Raw genomic sequence first — 22,317 nt, 5'->3', positions numbered from 1 at the left:
AAACTTGGTTAAATCCTGACTTCTTCAGTAGTGAATACTTTGATAGCAGGTATGAAGTATACAGGCGTGATCGTGAGGGGCGCTCTACACAGCGAGGGGGCGGCGTGCTGGTGGCGGCGAGGCGCGGGCTCAGCGTGTCGCGCCGGGACGAGTGGTGCGCGGTAGAGATGGGTAACTCAGGAGTGATAGATAAAAAAGATATATATCTTTCTCGTTTCATGAATCACTCTTCTTGTCTTTACGAATCTGAATGTATCAGTATATCCGTACCGCTCACTCCCTCGGCAACGATTTACTAAAGCGAAAGCGATGACTCGGTCGCGCGTCGACCGAAGTAACACGAACGAGCGACAGCGGTCGTCCAGTTCAGGCGGATTCGGACGCGTCATTCGCTATTCCGCGGGAACGAGAAGTAGATAGTAGGTATAGTATTTCTCGCTCGCGCAGGATGCAATGCAAATTGCAATGATGAGTTATTAATTCGGTTAATGAGTTAAATTGCATTGCATTTAATAAAATGTAAACAAAAAGAAATAAGGTATTTTATTAGGCAAATATATTCTTGCGCATGACAATACGAACCAAATCAAGCTTCCTTGTGAATGTACCAATCTATATCCATCATGATACAAAATGAAAATGAAAATGTCGCCACGTTATAATAACAATTCTGTCTCTCTCTCATAAATAAGATGACGTAAAGTCAGTAAGTGTCGATACAGTTACGAGCGGGACAACTGATACACACGGATATAAAGATATAAAAGAGTGATACATATCCCAGTGGTAAAAAGATATATATCAATCTTTTCCCTCTACTGACACATTTCGCCCATCTCTAGTGCGCGGCGCAGCGGCACGAGGAGATATGGCTCACCGTGGAGCCGCGGGCCTGCGCCGGCGCTACGCTCCACCCTTCCCGCGCCGCGCCGCCCGGCCGCCGCCGCCGACCGGCTGGGCCGCTATTACATATAGCGTGTGTTTATTTTCCTCACAATGATAACCATATCAATTCATTACGCTGTTTTTTCGATAATGCCGCTAGGATAATGCTCGCAAACCCTGATGACATTTTTGTTTTTGTAGGAGACTATAATGTATCTCATGCCTGTTGGTCCCTATGCCCAGACTCAAATAGTCTTACTATGGAGTCCAGTGTTGACGCAACTGCAATCGTTCTTTCCGATTTCATCGCTTTGACTGGATTATGTCAATTTAATTCGTGTTATAATATAAATGGGCGAGTGCTTGATCTCGTTATGGCTAACGTAAGTTGTCAGGTTAGTGCTAGTTCATCCCCGCTTACGCCGGAGGATCCACAGCATAAGGCGTTGCATATATCTCTGGCTCTCAATTTGTTAAATTATTTACCTCAACTGAAACCTAACCATACAACTAAGCCGGTTTTCCGCCGTGGCGACTATAATTCTATCCGTAAGGAACTGTCCGAAACCGATTGGTCATGCTTACTAAATATGGATGTTGAGGGATCTGTCTCTTATTTTTATTCGGTTTTAAATAGACTTATATTAAATTATATTCCTCATAAATGTGTTAATTCGAAAAATGGGTACCCGCCATGGTTTTCCAGATCACTAATAAAGATTCGTAAACAAAAACTATCGGTACATAAGCGATGGAAAAAGTATAGAAATCCCCTTGATAAAGCGGAGTTCGCGCTCTTAAGATCCAGGGAGCATAAGATGGCTACTGAGTGTTATAAAAAATATATTTCGCTAACCGAGGACAAAATTCACAGTAATCCATCATATTTTTGGTCTTTTATGAAATCTAAATTTCCAAGTAATCTTGTACCCGATCAAATGTGTTACCTTCATGATACATCCAAGGATGGTCTCACTATAAGTAATTACTTCAATGACTTTTTCAACTCAGTTTTTGTTCCTGATCATTCCGTTTCTCCCGACTGCCTACCTGTACTTGAAGACTCACTCATAGATCTTAGTAGTATAGATGTCACAGAGGACTGTGTTTATGGGTTATTGAAGAGAGTAAATGCTGGGAAGGGTAGTGGTACCGACATGATCCATCCTTATTTCATTATTATGTGTGCCCAAGAGTTAGCAGCACCTCTAACTCAGATTTATAAAATATCATTGTCAGGTGGTCATTTCCCAATGGTATGGAAAAAAGCTCTGATTACGCCTATTTACAAAAGCGGGGATGCTCACCTAGTGACAAACTATAGGCCAATTAGTAAATTAAATATTTTCGCAAAAATCTTGGAAAAAATAGTTTATAACAAAATTGCAGCTGCTTTTTGCCAACATATCGCGCCCAGTCAACATGGTTTTTGCCAAGGTAGAAGTGTTGAAACGAATTTACTTACCTTTTCTGATTTTATTATTAACAAGTTAGCCTCTGGCAGCCAGGTGGATGCCGTGTATACCGATTTTTCGAAGTGTTTTGATAAAATTAATCATAATAATTTGATCATGAAACTACTCGACCTCGGTATACACGGTGACCTCCTGAGGTGGATTAAATCTTATCTGTCTAATCGTAGCCAAGCTGTGGCCTTAAAAGGTTATACATCTCGTTTTCTCCCCATCCCCTCTGGAGTACCTCAGGGGTCGCACCTTGGTCCTTTATTCTTTATCTTATATATCAATGATATGGCGGCCTGTTTCCGTAGCTCTGAACACCTTATATACGCCGATGACACAAAGATTTATAAAGCTGTGTCTTCGGAAGCGGACTGCCTATTGTTGCAAAAAGATCTAGATAATTTTGTCCAATATTGCTCTAATAATCATTTGTTTTTAAACACAGAAAAATGTTTTGTTATAAGTTTTAATCGAAAACACAATCCGATAGTATATAATTATAATTTATCTGGTAATAACATAGCACGAGTCTCTTCCACTAAAGACTTAGGTGTCACTATGGACTCGCAACTAAACTTTAACGAGCATATTGATAACTTATGTAAACGTGCATATAAAAGGTTAGGAATGATTCTTCGTGTCGGACAACCGTTCAAGCGGCCAAATACTTATAAATTATTATTTTATTCTTTTGTTAGGAGTATCCTCGAATTCGGGAGTGTAATTTGGACACCTCAGTATCAAGTCCATATTGACCGTTTGGAGAGAATTCAAAACATTTTCTTAAAATTGTTAAGTTATAGAACAGGCACTTATTTTGTAAATTCTACCTTGGCCGCAAAACATTTTCGTGTACCTTTCCTTTTTAACCGTAGGATATACTTGGACGTTATGTTTTTGTTTAAAATTCTTAAAAATATTATTAATTGTCCTAATCTCCTAAGATTAGTTACTTTCAGTTGTCCGCATCACCCCTTACGCCCTCGATCGCTGTTTCATATTAGTTTTTCTGTCAAGAACTATTCCAGGCATACCTTTTTCAGACGGGTTCCTAGTTACTATAATAAACATCTCTCCGAAATAGATTGCTTTCAAAATTCGATATCTAGTCTAAAAACCATAGTTAAACGTAAGTTGTTTTAGTACCTAAGTACTGATAGCAGTTTTTTCTATCTGGTATTAATATGCAGTAGTTATAATTGTACTTACACAGTTAACATAATTTATAATTTATGAACCTCCAGGTCTTTTTTATTGTATCTTTTGTTGCAGTACATCTTGTATTGTATTTTTGATATGTTTATATGACTGTTTGGTTTTCTCAATAAATTAAAAAAAAAAAATATATATATCAAACAGTCAAAGAACGGAAAAGGTCACAAATTTATTCTTCACCCATTTGTTTTGGGTTATATCAAAAGAATGTAAACCAACTGAAACTCTCAATATAATACCTCCTATCTTGATATCATTGAAATCAACATTGACTCTTTCCCAAAATAAACAATATCTAAAGAATACAGTAACCACCAAATACCAGAGACCATCGGACAGTTCAATCAAGTAAATTGCTGTCCATTGATGTCCAAGTCGGTCATTTCATCGAAAAGGGCAGTCCATTCCATCAGACAACATTCACCTGTAGGTATGTGAGCATCTAGGTATTGAAAGCAAATGTTTACGTTATACTAGTAAATTCAGCAGTAAAAGCAGAACACCTTACGGCCTGTACCACTACCACCAGTTTTGACATTGGCATATTCACTCACGTCTAAGTAACTTACTTTCTATGCATCTCGCTTGTACTCGAACTTTAAGATAGGTACGTCAAAAAGTTAAAAAAATTTTGACGTATCTTAAAGTTCGAATCTGCCGTTATTAATCGAGATTAGTTCATTGTGAAAACCTCGCGAACATAGAAAATTCTGTCGTATATCTATGGCTCATGGAATGCAAAATCTTGAATCTTAGATAAATTGGAATGCCAGATGTACTAAAGCCCCGCGACCTCCATATACGGTATCCCTAAAGATTACGAAGTGGTGGCAAAACCAGTTTTATTATTTAGGTTGAAGGTAATTAGATATCGTAATTTTTTACAAAATAAAACTTCATTCTATTCAACCGCAGTCCTTAACATATGCCACCTACGTAAATTACCCTGCAGCATCTAAAAGGTTAACCTCTTAACACTGCGAATGCTAGGCAGTAGCTCGTAGCAGCAATTTCACGCTGCGCACTTTAATCGAAGTCGCTAGGGGAGTCCGTGACATTCAAAGTGTTAAAACTAATAAAATCTCCCCTTTTCGATAAGCACGACTTCATTCAAACGCCTGAGGAATAGGATTTCGCTTGCAAATAACAGATACCTATCTGAAGGGTTGGGGGGAGGGGGGCTATTACGGTAATTGGAGTCGGGAATTTCAGGCGTCTTATCGTTTCGCGACGAATTACGTAATTGAATATAGAAAACGCGAAGGAAGCGCTTTTCCATCAAAGCGACATCGGAACTGACTGTTAGCACGCGATTCTGACCAGCCGGCCTAGCCACTTACAATCGCTATCGCTTCGACAACGAAAAGCTTTATGTCTCTCTATCACTCTTCCATATTAGTGCGACAGTGACAGTTACGTTTCGATCGCTACGGAGCGTAAGCGATTGGCATCTTGGCTACGTGGCCTGTATATATTATATTCTTATTTTAGCCGCGAACGGGTTAGTTGAGTTCTCGAGCAAACCAGTATTTAGGTGATACTTAGATCCAAACTATGCATTACTCTTTACAAAATGTGTCAAGGTCGTCCCGCCATCTCCGTTTTGGTCTTCCTCTACCCCGAGTCCTGTGGGACCCAGTCTGTAGCTGGTTTGGTCCAGCGGCCTGGTGCATTCGGCAGACGAGCCCTGCCCAGTCCCACTTTTTCCTCCTATATGTATGTATATTAAAAAAAAAACTAGGTAAAGCGTACTTAAAGAACGCTTTTATACTAGTTCGCCTAACATCAGGCGTGGCTCACTCCGCGATTTCGTCGCTTTGTAACAGGTAACTACAAGTACATCCGTTCCACACCAATTTTGGTGGCTAGCCATAAGCCGCGCGTGGCGCTGTCGCCACCTAGCAGTCATATCTGTCCTGATCGTAACAGACGCGTTGTGTTAGAGAGTGAGTCTTCTGTACCTAGTACTATTATTTATTCTGTGCTATAACGTTTGCTTTGAATCGCCCGCGCACGGCAAGCGATTGGATTTTCACCTCTGATATCGAGTGCCGACTTTGTTAACTTTGTAGGACCTACGTTTTTTGTCCTGGAATTTGAACCTTATTTATTGCAGGAAAGGGTAGGATTTACGACAGTACAATTTACCAGTTATAAGCTTAGGAGAGCACGTTAGCAACATCTGAAATTGGAGGATTGCAGATAATGGCAAAAAGTATGCTACTACAAATCCTACAGTCAGGCAAGGGTTTGAAAGCGATGTATAGATTTTTTATAAAAAAAAAGTTGTCTGAAGTATTTTCCATTGTAGGTATCTGGAACAAGATGGCATGGAAACTAGAATTGTTCAAAGTGACAATACATTCACACAATTTGAGAGGGGCAGGGTACAACATTAAGTAAGTACCTAAATACAACGAAATACCAGCTCACTCAATTTCAGAGCACTCAACCGGGGATTTACTTCGAAGAAGCTATATAGTAACACTTCTGTTCTATAGGTGTAATGAAGGGCCGTTTTCGACTGACCTCTTAAAAAAATTATATATTTATACCATGTAGGTGGCAAACGAGCATACCGCCCGCCTGACGGTAAGCAGTCACTCTCATATCAGTAATTACGCTGAGTGGGGGTCCTTTTTAACGTCCATCTGGTCTATGTCTAGTTTGTAATTTAACTGGTTTGGTTTTACGTAAATAAATGTATTTTCTTTCTTCTTTCTTTCTATTGCGCAAAAACAAATATTAATATTATTTATTACAACAACGTTGAAGGTAGCATTATCCACAGAATTGCGCACAAATAAAGACATTTGCTGAATTTAAACAACCGAAAGTCGATCAAATACTTTCATGTTTCCTTCCATCGCACTTCAATGCTCCAAAACCCTGTCAAGTTGGTTTCCTGTCGAAATCATCTTTATAAAGTCAATAATTTACCCCTAGTAAGTAAAACAGGTCTAATATCAACTTTATTCCATGAGAATAAAGTACAAATTTCAACCGCCTGTTAAGAGCATAAGGAAGTTAGTACTTCGTATTCATAGCTTTAATAAAACAAAAGAAACGCGTGCAAATATACGTCGTACGTAAACGTTCTAAAAGAGAGAGTATGAAGTAGGGGTGTGCCAATTGTACCAAACATCACCAGCTCATATCCATACATTTTTTTTATATGACATCGCAAATAATTCATGATATGTGTTATGATCGAACGAATTTATTTACTTACAGTGTGATTGTTGACTTCAAATTCAGTTTTTAATGGTTTATTAAAACCCTCTCTATCAGTGAATATCATGTCCCCGACAAAAGAAGTCAATTAGTTATAACGCAAAAAGCTTATATTTTCTATTTAAAAGCTAATAAATCACAAAAAAACAGGTTATAGAGCCATTAATCTATATAAAATATAAACATGTAAAAGCGTTCCAAGTAAACCTTTATTGTATAAATAAATAAATAAACACGATATGACAATCTCTCACAAATCGGTCTTGTTCCACGGCAAGCTTAATGACGTGTGCCGTGGATACAATACGACGATATAAAGTGTATTCATCCTGACAATAACACCGTCGCGTTCAGGCCGCTGCAGTAGTGTCGGAGCAGTAATTCGCAACTCGTGTCGAATTTCCTGTTTTCCGCACTTGTATCGTAAATAACTATTCCAATAAGATTTTCATCAATAACCTCAGTAACGAACGGATCACCTCAAAAACATCTGACATTACGATATCTAGATTTTCTATGGATTAAGTTTGTATGTTTACAACTTTACAATCTTTAGGTACATGATAAGAGACGTAATACATATAATAGTTTGACATAGATATACAGGCTGACCTTAGCCATTGGACAAACCCTGAAATCCCACGTAGGGTTACTTCTCAGAAATGCTCTAACAGTAATATTTTTTTAATTAGAACAAAAGCTAAAAAAAAAAATTTTGAAACAAAAGTTATTTCCAATAATCGACAACAAAAAGAAACATACTGTATTACTCATTGGCAATGCTTTTGACAATTTGTTTGAAAATGTGCGGCAATGATGACATTTGTCAAAAGTCAGAATCTTATTAATGTCATAAATAAAAAAACCGGGCAAGTGCGAGTCGGACTCGCGCACGAAGGGTTCCGTACCATAATGCAAAAAAAAAAAAAACAAAAACAAAAACGGTCACCCATCCAAATACTGACCACTCCCGACGTTGCTTAACTTTGGTCAAAAATCACGTTTGTTGTATGGGAGCCCCATTTAAATCTTTATTTTATTCTGTTTTTAGTATTTGTTGTTATAGCGGCAACAGAAATACATCATCTGTGAAAATTTCAACTGTCTAGCTATCACGGTTCGTGAGATACAGCCTGGTGACAGACGGACGGACGGACGGACGGACGGACGGACGGACGGACGGACGGACAGCGAAGTCTTAGTAATAGGGTCCCGTTTTACCCTTTGGGTACGGAACCCTAAAAAGATAATCAAAACGGTCGAAGAAGGTTTCATACTATTTATTACCTCAGGAGCTACTAACACATACAGGTTGTTTCAAAGTAAAAAAATCGTAATTTGTTAATTTCTTCGTAACCGCTACACCGATTGCTATGATACTTTGTATACTGGTTCTAAATACCCTAATGCATATGTACATTTCGGCTTTATCCAATGGCTAGGGACGCCCTGTATATTTAGAACCATATAACACATTGGGTACATAAACCAGGGTTAAATTCGTGATAAACACACAAATAAATGTACCGGGATTGGGGATTAAACCCTTTCTTAACCTGTTCCTATTTCTACACCTGAGTGCAAAATAAAAATAAACCGGGTAATTCCATGAAACGGCGCGTGATGAGGTGAAGTAATGAGCTGCATTATTGATGCACGCTACACGAACATGCTTTTAGTGACGAACCGTAAAATACACGTGGAGCTAGGGTTGCCATGTGAAAAGATGAAATATCCTGACAAGTCCGAACATCACCCTGGCCGGAGCCCCACTGCTGCGTACGCTATGTACACGACCCACGTTCCTATACAAAAATTCGTGGCCGTTTGTATTAAAACGTGGGCCGTGGATGTAGCGTGCGCAGCAGTGGGGCTCCGGCCTAAAAATCCTGACAATTCTTGGACGGTCATTTCCCGAAACCCTACATGGTCTCTTTAATTAGAACTCCGTTATCTTCGAGATGAGGTGGTCTAAAATTTTGAGGTCCTTTTTTTTTATCTTTCAACTTTATTTAACACTATTTTTTGCCATGAAAACTTGTAGGTATATTTTTGAACCTAAAATTGGTCCGAATTGGCAGTTGATACATTCGTGCTCTCTGTCTGGTTCACTAATACTACAACATAATCTTCGCTTTCCTCTACCTTAGCTAGCTTCTAGTATTTAGTTGGTAGGTAGGTTTCAAAAACCCTGACACTCGCGAAGTTCCCCCGCAATCCTGACAAGGACCAAAAATCCTGATATGTCAGGGGAAATCCTGACGTGGCAACCCTGCGTGGAACAAGCTCGTTATAAAATTTATAAGCGTGTAGTGACAGTTTTGCGTTAAGGATGTTCAAGATGCTCTCCTGACACATTATGGTAACAGATGTGATCACACGTCGACGTCGCCGTCCTCGCTTTGTAAGCGAGTCATACACAAATAAGATAAGGTATGACTTTTGTTTTTAAATCCGTTTGTGAACATGTGCAGACGATTTGGAACATGGCCCGCTTAGCCACTGCTGACTCTATTATTATTATGCAGAGCCCACTGTGTCCCGCTACTCCCGCTGCTGGGCAAAGGCCTCCCCCCTCTTTGTCCACTCGTCTCTGTTTTTTGCTATATCTGGCCAGCCTCTCAAAAAGGAGTCCAAGCTATCCCGCCATCGCCGCCGAGGTACTACAACTATGTATGAAAAACTCTTATATTGTCAATTAGTGCGTAGACTGCGTAGGGAATTTTGAGGTCCGCGTCTGCCATCTGACCTTTTAACCTGAAGGGGATCAAAGCCGACTTTCTTACGACATTTTTCTTTACCAGATAGCGACTGGTAAATCAATTGATAGGTATTTCGCACGCCAGTTCCTTAGAAGTTCATTGATATGGGTCGGGAAACCCGACCTCCTAATATGTACAAAATCTGTATTTTTAGAGAATCCCCCAATGCTTTTACACTTGATAAATGCCTCGCGGATAAAATAGTGAGTAGAACTGTCGCCGAAACCCTTCCCGGATCCGTCCGTCCGTCCGTGTCTAAAGAAAATATTCACCATTAACGTGCACGAATACAAGCTCTATTTCTTTTTATTCGCAACAGGACAGACAGACTTCTGAAGAGGGTCGCGTCACTTATAGATAGAGGTAGGTTCTTTAGAAAACAATTACATCTAAACAATATTGTACAAATGTAAGTAAATATAATGTACGTCAAAGACGAACTTTGCCGAAAATGAAGGGAATACTTTTATAACTAACACGGGACTTAATCGCGTAAAACTTACGTTTATTTATGGCCTGACGTTTCGAACGTGACGTTACGTTCGTGGTCACAGGCAGACTGGAGAGGAATTGTATCAACATCTTCTTGCTGCGCGGGTTTTGCGAACTACCCGCACTTGATCTTGATTAGTAACAGCACCAGTCATGGGACATTTAAGAGGAAATTTGGAGTATTTATGATATTTCCCTTGTACATGTAAATGGTCCTCCGCTTAGCGTGTTAAAAGATGAAAGTCCTATCCGCCTTTCATGTTTTAGGCGTGTTGTATCAAAGATACTGCAATGAGTTTCCACATAATTAACAAATTAAAACTATGCTTTTTTTCTCCAGTCATGGACACCAAAGCTCCAGTAATGGGCCCCCGGTAATGGACGTGGATCCAGTGATGGGCCCCCTATAATGGACTTTGCTCTATCAGTATAAAATATAGAAATGGGAATAAGTTATGGCAAAAAAATCAATTTTTGGTATAAGCTTTTATCGCTGAATGTATTTTTCTTTCCACAGCCAATTATTATTGTATTAGATTCATCGAGACAATTCTAATATACCCAAACACAATTAGTTAGGGTTTATTGCGATAAAGTTTCCATAGCCACCTCCTGTCTCCATCATCAGATCAAGTCCATGTTATCATAATATTGCATTATCATCCGATTTGCATACTTAATTACGTACTTACACAAAATTTCAACTGAATCGGAAATCGAAAAGTGGGTCAAATTCAGCTACCAAGATTTGACCCACACTAACTAACAAGGCAAGTTAAATAAAAGTTTGGAAAAACGATATTAATTTATCCTAAGTCCGAGAATACCTCCTGGTTGACATATTTCGTAACTACATTTTACTTCTGTATTGTTTCAAACATGAAATTATGGCATGGCAAGCATCATCATGTCAATTGTCCCATCATAGGAGGTATGCAGTTTTACAGCTCCTATAATGGGATTGGGCCAAATACCACTATTTTTTTACATCTGTGGAGTCACAACATAGTGTGTTGTATACCTTATCTCATGGTAAATGCAATTAACAAAACACATTCTAGTTTTCATCAAGTATTAATTAATTAAAATTTAATAAATTAACTCACCTCTCTTAGCGCCACTTGCACCAGTCCACTAACCCGGTGTTAACCGGATAAACCGTTAACCGAGTGTCAAATTGTACTGGTAACCTTGGTAACTCCAGGTTTAACCGGTTAACCCCGGGTTAGTGGGTTGGTGCAAGTGGCCCTTAGCGAAGTTGTTAAGAATTTTTAGTGATATTATTTTTCAGTGGCACGACAACTTTTGGGTTGACGCACATTTCTTAAAAAATAACCGAATTTAATAAAAATTCAAACATAATCAGCTCTAGGACTCTTATTTATGATAAAAATATATCCAGTGTTTATAAACTACTTTTATATACTTATTTAAGAGGAATTGTGTTTTTTGTCCCATTACTGGTTCCGTGTCCATTATAGGGTATACTACTATATACACTTGTACGCTAGGGTTGTCACTTTGCCTACACTCAACACTCAAGACATCCGATGGTATGTGATGGCATGTTTTTTCACCCTTACATTTGCTAATCACTGGATTCCACAAAGACGAAATCCCCTGTCCCCTAAAAATCCCCCCCGAAGTATGAGTGAAAATCGTGTTAGTTTAAATCAATATAATGAAGGGCATGGTAAGCTTATAGGATCAATCACATCGCTGTTCAAAATACGCTGACGCACGGAAAACGCAGCGACGTGACTCATGTGTCACGTTTTTAACCTTGATAGTGACTTCTTCAGCTTTTGCTGCAGCACAAGTTACGGTGCGTCACCGTATTTGTAACCTAAAATAATAGTACTAGGTACAGAAGGTGCACTCTCTAACAAAACGCGTCTATTACGATAGATAGAGTCTGACCAGCGAGTCGTGTCACAATCTATTTTTTTAAATGCTTTATATGGCAACTTTTTTCTATCAAATAAGCTGTCAGTTTCAAGCTGTCATTTAATTTCATAGTAATTTTATTGCCAGGTATGGTTTTTATTGAAATTCCCGCGTTTTTTTGTGCCACGACTCGCTGGTCAGACTCTATGACCTCAAGGTGGCGCAAGCGCGAGCAAGCGTCCGTTGGCGGTGCGCGGCAACCACTACTGCTAGACACCAAAATTGGTGTGACCGCATGTACTTGTAGCGACGCGACGAAATCGCGGAGTGAGCTACGCCTGATGGTTATACATTATCAAATAACTATCACTTCTGTCAACCGTAAAAAACTTCCTATTCTTCCGGTAATTTTTTTCATATAGCCTGTATAATTCTGTATCAAGTTTTTATCATGCTGGTAAACAAAGCTCAAACTAGATTAACGTGCTACTACGTACTGTCAGCAGCGATAGTTGCTAAGCTAAGACTTTATTGTTAAGAGAATAAGAGCGTGTCAAGGTAATTTTGAACACCTCGCCCGCTTAGCAACTTCTGCTGCTGACTGTACCTAAATGCTATCAATCTGACCTTTTCTAGACCATCTCAAAAGGTCATCTCTATAAATGAACAATCACTAAAATTACCGATTTAGGTATCCTTTCATGTCTCGAGAGGTTCGGGCTAGCTGCCACATGACCCTCGTGATTTCATCAACATACTTCAATTTACCTTGAAAGCCCTTTTGCTGCTAATATGTTAGGTACGTTAGAGAAAGGAGAGTTTATCTACTGTATGAACATACCACGCCCATCATCATCATCATCAAATATGTAAGAGTAAGACTAGTCGGTGGAGCAATTTCCATGTTTGGCGGTCTTCTGCCTTCTCTTTGACAGCCTGATGCGACACGAAGCTCACCACCATATTGAAAAACATCCAAATAATGAATAGACGACTTTGGATAAATTCCACGGGATTAGTTTTATCATGGCGACGTCACGAGCCGTCGCTAAGACAAGTCGCATCGCGCCCCTACCCACATGCGTTGTCATGTTGTCATTTGTTTTCGGCGATCGTGGGCCACTTGTGAAAGAACAAAATTAACGAGACTATGACGAATTGAACATCTGGTGCAAACAGACAAAGGCAGGCGTTATAATACAGCGGTAGAATTATTACTTCCTTGTGTTGTGTGCCCATTTGAACCACAGAGTACTTAGCTAATACGTACTAATTCAGTATAAGACCGAAATGCTTTATTTCAATTGACGAAAGTGATGTTAGTGGCTAGGTCTGAGAATTGTGTTAGTGAAATGTAAAGTGCGGAGCTAATTTAATTTATTTTAATTTGTATCTTGGTCTGGGCTGAAAAACAGCGCTGCAGTGTTAAGGCTTCGTCACATTGACGCGGAAGCGTTCCGGAGCGGTCGCGGAGCGGCGCGGTAGCAAAGCGGTGTTGTCACATTGAGCGCGGTCGGTGGATTGAAAGCGTTTTGATCGCGGATAAGTTACCTACGGCTACGGGCAGGCGGGCGCAGGCAGCACAACCGCTCCGCCTCCGATCTGCGCCAATGTGACAAATAAGAAAAGATGGGAAAAAAAGATTCGATGTCTTCAAGTCGGATTCTGAGAATTATTTAGATTTTATACGAAAAGAAAGTGTGCACATGCGCACAACAGGTAAATACCGAATACCAGAGTATTTTTTCTACATTAGGTCCCAGATTTATACAGTGGGCTTAGCACGGCAGCGCCGCGATAGTATCTCGCCCGCGAGATACGAATAAACTACTTATAAAACGTAAACGCTATACATTGCAGAGTCTATGCTTGGAACACTTTCCTAATGTAGTCGTAAGTCACTGACGAGTCACAGTAATATATTGTAGGGTAATGAGGGTAATGCTCCCGCACCGGCTCCCTTGAGTGAGACACTAAATTCAGCGGGGTGTAGGTAATAAGCCCTTTAAGCTATCCTTTATCATACTGCCGCAGAAGGGAGGGTTTTTAGGGTATATATATCTGAATCAACCGCTAAATACCTAACAAACCGTTATCTTGCATTGAACATAAATAAAAGTCAATACGCCCCGCTATATTTCATTTGTATAGGCCCTCTTTGCTCAATAGGGTAGTACCTACTGTATAAACGAAAGGTGATATGAACATACATCGTTTATATTTAAGCCTTTATAAAAACACTAATATGTCACATTTATGTGACATAACTACCATCTGGTTTTATTTATTTAAGCCAACAAGATATTCACTAATTTTTCATTTTTTTTATTTTTCCTGATGATGTATTGCAACATCCATTCATCGCATTCTTGGTCGCAGGCAGACCGTACCATTTATGTAGGTATACTAAAATATTAGTTTTATTATAAATTCTACAAACGTAACGTTTTTAGTCATTAAATACATATACCTACTGTAATATCACATATGGAATGATATGTCCCATAACTACGAAAGGTGTACGTTATTTAAAATTATTTGCAGATAAGCTGTTCGGCCTCTAAGAAGCTATACCTAATACCTACGTAGACTTATTGTAGCTGATCATAATTCCCAATAACTGTCATTACAAGTTGAACCTTCATCCCTAGACACTAAGGTTGATTTACAAATAATTTAGTCACAAGCGTTTTATTATTTTACGTATATACATGTGACATACGTACCCGACCATGACCTGGCGCGGTGCCAGAGAGGAAATTAGTCCCGTAGGGTGTAAAAACCCCTGCCAATGGCCAGCCGTGTTTTGGCTGAGATAAGAAAAAAAATGGGATGATAAATGAGAAGGAAATGAGCCGACTGCGAAAAATTTACGCGTTACAAGTGCAAATCGATTTACATCGTTTAAAGTAGGTACAAATTAGACTTTAAATTGGTAGACTGAAATTGTTCGAAAACCTATCTATTGCCGAACATTAATAACGTTCATATACACGTTTCTAGAAACTATATCGATCTTATCCCGCTACCATTTCAACTTTCCCCAGTGTTTTTTTTTTCTTGAAAAAGTATATTGTATACTTTAGACGCGTAGTATGTTTCGTTACTTTTGATACTGACTTTGCCTACACCTACATACATGTATGAAGCACGTATTATTACTGCTTCTCAAAGAGTGTATGTTTGCCTACATAAGATAAGCATATCTAAATATATATGTAATTCTGTGTCTCTACAACAGATAACCCTTGCTCCGCATATCCGCGCGGCAAAAATAGGAGAAATCAAAACGGCCATTCTGTTTATAGAATCATAGGGGCGCGACATGAGGCCAATCTAAGCTGCGTCTGCAAATCAAATTTAGATAAAACCAGTACATTTACTGTGTGCTCTATCTATATTAACCTCTTATCTGTGTATAATAAGGATCTTGACCGAAATTATAATAATTTTTGCGTTTTAGTCGATAACGATTTTGCACTTCTGCTCTATACAGCACAATCGAAGTTTGAGCCCAGGATATTTAACCACCAGACCACCACATATGTACATACCTATGAAAGGAGATAACCACTAGATTATCACCGCTATTTTCGCATTTTTCTGCAAATAGGTCAATTTGTTTAGTATTTCTTGGCGTCATGACTCTTTCGTCGTATTTTTAATTTTAATTTTCTTAACTTTTAGCAATAACTTCTTAAAAAACACCCATTTTTCGGAACTTTTATGCCTCACTTACAGCATGTATGTAACTTTCATCTTGGGTCACATAGGTGCCTAAGTAAGCTTACAAAGTGACACACACCGAATTCTAACATGACAGCGCCGTGAGCACTGCTAGTTCTATAAAAAACCGGCAAAGTGCGGGTCGGACGCGCGCACGAAGGGTTCCTTACCATTACGCAAAAACGGCAAAAAAATCGCGTTTGTTGTATGGGAGCCCCACTTAAATATTTATTATATTCTGTTTTTAGTATTTGTTGTTACTTATAGCGACAACAGAAATACATCATCTGTGAACATTTCAACTGCCTATCTATCACGGTTCATTAGATACAGCCTGGTGACAGACAGACAGACGAACGGACAGATGGCCAGCGGAGTCTTAGTAGGTAATAGGGTCCCGTTTTACCCTTTGGGTACGGAACCCTACAAATAAACATATTTAAGTCGTAACTAGAGCGAAAATTGCTAAATTCTCACGTAGAATTTAGTATTTTTTCACTTATTCCACTCTCCACTCATTATCGCGGGATTCGCAAGCGCGCCTGTAACAACACCGAGATTCGCTCAATTATGAAATAGACTTAAATATTCATAAGGAATAATTCCACCACTGTTATTACGGGGGCTTTGAGGTTTTTAGGTGTGTTGTGTTTTAATATGAGTACTTAGGCGGGGCCATTATGAATCTGTTTCAATTTGAAGCTTTTATTATTGTTGCATGTTTTATCTGCACATTTGTTTACTGTAAAAATCTAATACCTTTAAACGAGCAATTCTTGTTTATTTATATACAGCGTGACCTTAGCCATTGGACAAACCCTGAAAGCCCACGTAGGGTTACTTCTAAGAAATGCTCTAACGGTAATATTTTTTTAATTAGAACAAAAGATAAAAAAATAAATTATCAAACAAAAGTTATTTCCAATAATCGAGAACAAAAAGAAACATACTGTATTAATCATTGGCAGTGCTTTTGATAATTTTTGACAAGTCATCAGAATCTTATTAATGTCATAAATTAAAAAGATAATCAAAACGGTCGAAGAAGGTTTCATACTATTTATTACCTCAGGAGCTACTAACACATACAGGTTGCTCCGAAGTAAAAAAATCGTAATTTGTTAATTTCTTCGTAACCGCTACACCGATTGTTATGATACTTTGTATACTGGTTCTAAATACCTTTATGCATATGCATATTTCGGCTTTGTCCAATGGCTAGGGACACCCTGTATACATATATTTCGGGACGACCTCTAAACGAATTTAATGAAATTTGCTATGTGGGGGTTTTCGGGGGCGATAAATCGATCTGGCGAGGTCTTATCTCTGGGAAAACGCGCATTTTTGAGTTTTTATATGTTTTCCGAGCAATGCTCGGTCTCCCAGATTATAATCAGATTATTTTGTCAAGGGTTAAAAGATTTTTTAATTCTTTGCCCTAATGTCGTGCCCTACGCTCGTAGCTCTAAGTTGTAGCCGATAGCAAGGTTTTCCCGGTATGTAGTGAAAATGGTTCGTAGAGGCGTAATGATAGAAGTAGTAATTTTAACCTTTCTGGCCCAGAAGTGTTGTAACTACCTTATAACATAACTAATGCCTGTTTGTGTGTTGCGAAAAGGTACACTAGAATTTCCATTCATAATGATCATACTGGTGACACTTACCTGAAACAAAAAAAATATAATTATTTAAACCATATCAACGAGTACAATATAAAAAAAAACCGGCCAAGTGCGAGTCGGTCTCGCACACGAAGGGTTCCGTACCATTATCTATAAAAACGGTCACCCATCCTAGTACTGACCCCGCCCGACGTTGCTTAACTTCGGTCAAAAATCACGTTTGTTGTATGGGAGCCCCACTTAAATCTTTATTTTATTCTGTTTTTAGTATTTGTTGTTATAGCGGCAACAGAAAGACATCATCTGTGAAAATTTCAGCTGTCTAGTTATCACAGATCACGAGATACAGCCTGGTGACAGACAGACGGACGGACGGACGGACGGACGGACAGCGGAGTCTTAGTAATAGGGTCCCGTTTTACCCTTTGGGTACGGAACCCTAAAAAATATGCCGAAGAACGTAATGCCCTTACGTCATATAAAATTTAAGAACCATATAACTTTAATATATAACTTTACGACGTCTGGCTTCAAAAATTGCGGTTAGACACATTAGATCAAAATTACAATCCCTTTTTGAACCAATACAGCTAGGTTTCGGCACGAAAGGTGGGTGCGAGGCAGCCGTCCATGCCCTAAGGACCTACCTTTCACTCGATGATTGCGAAATTGTTGTCAAAATTGACGTTAAAAATGCTTTTAATTCGGTTAGTAGAGACACCTTGCTGACAGAAGTTAAGGACAAAATTCCGGAACTATACAATTACCTTTTCTTTTCCTATTCAGACTCATCTAAATTAATGTACAAGTCACATGAATTATCTTCCGAGGTTGGCTGTCAGCAGGGTGACCCTCTCGGGCCAGCAATTTTTAGTTTGGCTATAAATCCAATTATCAAAAATTTAAAATCAAAATTCAATGTGTGGTACTTAGATGACGGAACCCTAGGAGGTGACGTGAATACTGTACTCTCTGATTTGTCTTTTATTAAGAGTAGTTTCGAAAATATTGGTTTAGAACTGAATTTCAGCAAATGCGAACTCTTTATTCAAAAATCTTCTTGTACTTTGACCAACTTACAACCCAAATTTGACGATCTGACTCCCAATATCAAATCAGTAGACAAGTATTCTCTTTGCCTCCTGGGTTCTCCTATATTCGAAGAATCTTTTCCCGATTATATTTCTAACTCCATAACTAAATTCAAAAGTCACACGGATCGCTTACTCGAAATTAGCCCTCATTATGCTCTTGTGATTCTTAAATTCTGCCTTTTTGTCCCTAAATTTACGTATGTGCTCCGCTGTTGTCCTTTCTGGAAACATCAAAATTTATTGTCGCCCATAGATGATTTGATCAAAATTAGTTTAGAGACGATTCTAAACATTCAGCTAAGTGAGCCTTCCTGGTCTCAAGCGTCCCTCCCCATTCGGTTTGGAGGTTTAGGAATTCGCAAAATTTCCAGTGTGGCTTCCCCAGCCTTTTTGGCGTCCACTCATAGCACGTCTGGTCTCATAGGAAATATCTTAAGGGCTTTGCCCACAAACTGTGAGATTGCGGGCTTTGAGGACGCCAAAAATGCTTTTAAAATTGCTTGCCCAGGCAAACAATTTCCAGACAACCCAAATTCACAAAGGAGTTGGGATAATGTTTACTGTGATTTAACTTACAATACTCTCCTAAACAACTGTACAGGTCCAGACCGCGCGAGGCTTTTGGCGGTCGGAGCCCGGGAAGCCGGTTACTGGCTACATGCCCAACCTTCGCCCAATACTGGTACTTTCTTGGATCCGGCCTCCCTTAGACTGGCGACTGGTTTGCGACTCGGGGTTTCGGTGTGTACGCCACACATATGCTCTTGTGGCACGGACGTGGACCGACTGGGACACCACGGATTATCTTGTCAAAAAAGTGCAGGCCGTTTTTCGAGACATGCGTCGCTTAATGACATAGTCCGTCGGTCTCTTGCCACCATCAATGTGCCTGCTCTTCTTGAGCCGACTGGCATTATCAGAGATGATGGCAAGAGGCCCGATGGAGTGTCCTTAGTTCCTTGGAGCTTGGGACGGATGTTGGTGTGGGATGCTACCTGCGTAGACACACTGGCACCGTCCCACCTCCAACGGACTACTGTAAAAGCGGGCGGAGCGGCGGAAAGCGCCGAAATTCTAAAACGTAACAAATATAAGAGCCTCGGTAGAGAGTACCATTTTGTACCATTTGGTGTTGAAACTCTAGGTCCATGGGGTCCCAGCGCGCATAAGTTGTTCGCAGAAATCGCGAAGCGTCTGGTTGACGTAACTGGTGACCGAAGAGCTGGCGGCTACCTCGCACAACGTATCAGCATTGCGATACAGCGAGGAAATGCCGCCAGCATCCTTGGTACAATGCCTCAAGGGCCTATTTTAGATTTAAGCTAGTTATTAATTTCGTTTAGTAGTACCACTGTATATATATTGTATGTAAATAAATGTTTTAAATCAAAAAAAAAAAAAAAAAAAAAGAACCATATTGAGAACCGACATTTATTTTCTATCATATTGATACTGTCCGGTGCCTGATTTCGTAAAGTGACTTAGGCCAATAAACACACTAATACAATACAGCTAATAATGACCAAAGGACCCGATGATATTGTACCTGTGTCTTAACACAATACGGTCTACCTTACGACGTCTGTTTTGTATCGGACTCAAGAGATTAATGTTCTCTAAATAAAAATAAAAACAATAAAACATCCACCTATTCTAAGTGTCAACAACTTGTGTAAATTTCTAAGAAAACGGGGCATTAAATAACAAAAGAAAGCCGAAAAACAAAGCACAAAGTGTCACCAAATTTGACGGCGACGGGATATGGAAAGGAAGGTTGAGGGCTCATTGTGCTCTGCCATCAAACATGCATGGAGTACATAAATACAGTACGTAAATATGTATACAATTCTCCACCTTAACCCAATGGAATAAGGTTGTAACTATATATATTTATGACTAACTGTATATATACAAATCGCATTATGCGATGCGTGAAGTTATTCTTCTTCAGGGTTGCCACTTGATTAGCTTATTACACGTGTTTTCCGAACATAGAGTAAGGAAATTAGTTAATAATGGCACTAAAGGTCAGGCCACACCGGCTGCGTGTGCGCACGCACACGTCACGCAAGCGGTGAGTCGTCTCTCATAAGGAACTGTATATTACAAAGCGCGCGTGCACATGCACGTCTACGCATACGCACCCGGTGTGCACAGGCCTTTAATATCAAGATTTCTTCTCTTTAATCCCTTAGCCAAAAAATAGAGGTAAAATGTAAAATCACATAATTAATGTAAAAGGTGAAATATTGCTAATACATATTTATTTGACTCTCAAACTCGTGAAATCAAAGAGTTCTAATATAATTTCGTGATTTTTATCCAATCTCCTTCGGAGGCAGAAACTCATTAAAATTTATGAATGTTAAGCCTTGATCCCAAAAGTTCCAGAATTATCTTATTTTAGCATTTAGAAGGCAAACTTACCAAGCCTGTGCAAACTTCTAAAATCGCTCTGTAGATTGACAACCCTGAGAAGACTATGAATAAATGAGTGCCCTGAAATTCGCGATGGCGTCCCGCCGCGCCGCGCAGTTATACAAAACGTAAATAGAAACACGTCAACAAATGCATAAATAATACACTCATAAGATACGAAATAGGGTTCGACCAAGAAAATTCTGCAGCGATTTTGATAGCCCACGCAGTGCAAGTGTTATTTATACGTCATAATTTCATAGAAGTTTGACGTTTAAAATAACATTTGCACTGTGCGATAAAGAAATCGTTGTTTCTTCATAAACTTTGATCAATTGACTTTCGAATATGAAACAAACAAAAAATATTTCTTTTGCGATCAGCTTGAAAAAATGTTTCCAAAAATATTTACAACTGGCCATCTCTCCCGAGGTGTCCGGGAGTGATGACCATACCATTACAGGAGAGACGGCCATAACATTACTCTTCATTTCAGTATATATTATTTTTAATTTTTATTTCCCTAGTCCCTTTTCTTCTCAAAACCCCGTTTAGGCCACTGAATACCAGCAAACAGCGCACTCAATGCTATCATGGAGGAGAAGAGGCTCGTGATATTTTTTCCCGGACCTGCAATAGGTATCTTTCTAAATGAACTCCATTTTCCTTTTTTATTCGTTATCCTGCATAGGGGGACATCGTCACTGATATTTGATAACCTTTGGAATACCTAATCCGTGATAGATACATCACTGTGTGCCTTCACGGCCATATGGCCATAATACCCCAACTTGAACCAGCCATCTCTCCTTTTCGTCCGCGAGAGAAGACCACGCCTAAAATCAAAACAAGTTGATACTCGACCTTCATTCTTATTTAGGTTAGAACAAAACTACAACCGTATACTTTGCACTAAAAGCAAATGACACCATTAGAATAAGACACTAGCATCACCACCACACCGAAAAAAATAATTTTCTACAATACTACCAGAACGTATAGTAATTAAAAATATAGTTATACCTACTAAAATCCGGTAGTAATGACAAAAAATGTTGTATCGTGTAAAACTTGTTTTTTAAACATCACTGTTTAATTCTAGTTAAATGCAATTTAGTACTGCTTACAATTTCGTTGTATATGTAAAGATGCAAGTGTTGTAAATATTAAACGTTTGTCTCGTTTAATATATGCATCGTAACACTAACTATTGATATGTAAAAATAAAGATACGAGTGTACACGTTACAAGTTATTATGTTGTGGTTACTATAATGCATTGTAGTCTGAACGAATCAAACAGTTGTGCCAACACCACGGTGTAAGCGCGGGTGGCGGGGGGCGGAGAAAGGAATTGCGCAATTCACAGAACGGCAGCCATTACGCCAGCGTCTTACGTTCCGGCCGGTCGATGTTTTATTTACGTAGATCCTGTCCATAATTTTATTGTAAACTAGTACAAGTGTATAGTATAAGTGCGTGTTGCTGACACAGTGAAATGTGCGGGCTCCGATTAA

General features: G+C 39.2%; 2 protein-coding genes and 1 long non-coding RNA gene across 5 annotated transcripts in view; 1 reads left to right on the top strand and 2 right to left on the bottom strand.

Moving 5' to 3' along the window:
- Nucleotides 1–22,317, bottom strand: part of LOC134790202 (syndecan) — a 596,526-nt gene that overhangs the window by 424,077 nt on the left and 150,132 nt on the right. The window lies entirely within an intron of this gene.
- Nucleotides 1–22,317, top strand: part of LOC134790217 (uncharacterized) — a 413,186-nt gene that overhangs the window by 355,747 nt on the left and 35,122 nt on the right. The gene's annotated exons all lie outside the window — the stretch shown is intronic.
- LOC134789537 (uncharacterized) lies at nucleotides 10,064–11,672 on the bottom strand. The gene is made up of 2 exons (XR_010144089.1): nucleotides 11,543–11,672; nucleotides 10,064–10,144 (listed from the first exon to the last, which is right to left on the bottom strand). It is a non-coding gene; the product is annotated as an uncharacterized LOC134789537 (long non-coding RNA).

This window comes from Cydia splendana, chromosome 4 (assembly GCF_910591565.1).
Source record: "Cydia splendana chromosome 4, ilCydSple1.2, whole genome shotgun sequence".
Taxonomy (NCBI): domain Eukaryota; kingdom Metazoa; phylum Arthropoda; class Insecta; order Lepidoptera; family Tortricidae; genus Cydia; species Cydia splendana.
Note: the sequence above shows the minus strand (reverse complement) of the source record. Positions and strands in the feature narration are given on the sequence as shown.